A 2,775-nucleotide genomic window follows, 5' to 3' on the forward strand; every position below is an offset into this window, starting at 1 on the left:
CATGACATCTGAGCTGAGGCTTAGGGAACTGGGCTTATTTAGTGTACATAAGAAAACTGAGGGGGGATTTGATAGCAGTGTTCAACTATCTAAAGGATGGTTAAAAGGAGTATGGAGGTAGATCAGGAGTGGGCAATTATTTGGGGCCATGGGGCACATAGGCAATTTTGGGGAGCTGTTGCCGGCCAGTCAGCACCCCCAATCCCCTCTCCCCCTGGAACAGCTTACCAAACCCAGAGCCCACAGGCCCCACAGCTCCTCCCTGCCACCCTTGCAGGCCATATGCAGCAGCTGAGCACCTGGCCCCTGCCTACCCCACGCGCACTTGGAACTCACCCTGGCCAAAGTGGACCAGTTCTGGACCAGCTGGTAGCCAAGTGCACAGCCCCATTCCCAGCCTCAGACCACCCCGAGCACACTCTAAACCTGCCTGGCCAGAGTAAACCACCGTTAGTCCAGCCTGGAACCTGTGTGCACAGACAGGGCCTGCCCTGCACCTGCTTCAGTCTAGCCCACCCATGATGAGTGGTGGTGGCAAGGCAGAAGCTGTTGCTGGGTGCAAGGGGAAAACAACTGCCCCCTCTGGCTGCTGCTGGGCCTTTCTTGGTAGGGCTGCCTGGAGCCTGCACCCTTAATGCCCTGCGGCTCCTCTCCACTGCCACTACTGCCCCGCTGGCTGACCCAAAGGCAGTGCAGGTTCAGAGTCAGTGATGACAGCAGAGAAGAGCTGCCAGGCACCTTCTAGGTGGCCACAGCAAGGAAGGCTTGGCAGCAGCAAGGTGGGGGCAACCGGTTTTCCCCCGCACCCAGCAGCAGCTTCTGCCTGGGTGCTACTACTGCCCTTGCTGCTCATTGTGGGTGAGCCAGTCCAGAGCAGGCACAGGACAGGATTGGGGCTGTGCACATAGATCCCGGCTGGTCTCAGTGACGTCCCGTGGGTCTCCAGTGCCTGGGAGCCAATGCCTGCATTTGCGCTCCCTCCCCACCCCCCAGGATGATTCGAGCAGGGTATGGGTCCTGAGGCAAATCAGCTTGTGCAGGGCTCCACCTCCCACCCCACAGCACTTCTGCAGGAGAATTAGCAGTGTGGCACACCAGCCATGGGGGGAGGGGTGGCGGCTGGAATTTCCAGCCAGAAAGGCAAAAGAAGCCCACAGCCCACTGGGTGGGCTACACACAAAACACGAGGCACCCCAGCCTCTCTGGCCAGTGTGGCTCCCCTCCCCCGTTGGTCCTCCACTGGCTGGTCTGGAACTGATTCGGTATGACACTGGCAGGTCAGAGCAAGTGTGGGGAAGGCCTAGGTCAGGGCTGTGCCCATGGGTCCCCGCCAGTCTCCATGGGGCTAGGTCCAGTGGCAGCAACTGAAAGGAGCCACCCTAGCCCCGCTGCATGCCCAGGGGGTAGCAGGATGTGTGCCACAGGCCAGATGACACCTGGGGCAGGGGGGCCCAAGACACCCACCACAGGTTGGCCAAAGTCCCTCCGCAGGCTGAATCCAGCTCTCAGGCCATATTTTGCCCACTCCATATTTCAGCTAGACTGTTCTTAGTGGTGGCAGATTACAGAACAAGGAGAAATGGTCTCAAGTTGCAGCAAAGGAAGTTTAGGTTAGATACTAGGAAAAACTCTCTCACTAGGAAGGTGGTGAAGCACTGGAATGGATTACCTAGAGATGTGATGAAATCTCCATCCTTGAAGGTTTTTAAGGCCTGGCTCAATAAAGCTGGAATGATCTAGTTGAGGATGGTCCTGTTTTTAGCAAGGAGTTGGACTAGATGACCTCCTGAGGTAACTTCTAACCCTAATTTTCTGTGATTCTATGATAAATATTAAAAATACATTGTGTTACATTCAGTCTTCCCCAGTTCTGCTGTAGTGTTTTTCCTAGTTATTGAAGTCAGGGGTTTTTAGCCCTATATATAATGATCTTATAATATAGTATCTTGCCCCACAGGAATTTGCACCCTCATGACCAAGACCAAGTCTTGGTGGTGTTAGAAGTGTAAGAAGGGATGAGGATCTGAAGGGCATCTTGGGTGTGAGAGAGAATGGCTGGAGAGGTTAGTGTGGGGAGTGTGTACCCTTGTGGCCTTGACTACCTTAGAGTCTTGTCACACCCTTCAAAATTCATCCATTTTGTCATAATGCTTGCTGATTATATTTGTTTCTGAATTATCATTACTTGTATACAGATATCCAATATTTTTAATATTGTAAATTTTTTGGCCTTGTTGTTTTGTAGCAATGTGCATCACAGTTGAATTTTATGTTGTATGTAATAGTAATTGTTAGTTTTAAAATTGCCTTTTGATTTCTTTGAGTTTCATTTGTTCTTCCACTGAGAGACAATAAATAGAAGCGCTCAGCTTCTGTCCAACTCTCTTACCTTTCTGATGTCCCCTGTTTTTAGTTTCCTTTAAAGTAAACATCTCAGTGTTACTAATTTTCTTTTATACAAAAGGTTTTTTTAGGCTACAAATAATTATTTCCCATTTTTGAACAACCTCTTTCTGCTGTACTCCTTTTTATATAGAGCAGGGCTGTCCAGCATCTAAGTGGCCAGGGGCCACATGCCATGCAAAGCAAATCAGCAGGGACCACACTAGCTCAAGCCACAGGCACCTCAGCCAACCCCCCCCCACACACACACACACACACATGCTCTGGGCACATGGGCAGCCCCCCTCAACCTCCCCTCACACGTTACCTCTACACCATACCATGGTTCTCCTGGCAGTGGGGCTGCATCAACCCCACTCTCTAGGGCAAGAG

The 2,775-nt window shown here is 51.6% G+C and overlaps 1 protein-coding gene across 3 annotated transcripts in view; it reads left to right on the forward strand.

The window, feature by feature from the left end:
* Window positions 1-2,775, forward strand: part of CUNH15orf41 (chromosome unknown C15orf41 homolog) — a 346,277-nt gene that overhangs the window by 78,599 nt on the left and 264,903 nt on the right. Inside the window, exon 1 of one of the 3 annotated variants that reach the window (XM_019518948.1) lies at window positions 776-779. The exons of the other annotated variants lie outside the window; for them this stretch is intronic. The gene's annotated coding sequence lies outside the window, so the exon portion shown is untranslated. Of the gene's footprint in view, window positions 1-775; window positions 780-2,775 lie in introns of those variants that run through there. 3 annotated transcript variants of the gene reach the window in all.

The sequence above is a fragment of the Gavialis gangeticus genome, unplaced genomic scaffold (genome assembly GCF_001723915.1).
Source record: "Gavialis gangeticus isolate Ggan-Ray unplaced genomic scaffold, GavGan_comp1, whole genome shotgun sequence".
Lineage (NCBI taxonomy): Eukaryota > Metazoa > Chordata > Crocodylia > Gavialidae > Gavialis > Gavialis gangeticus.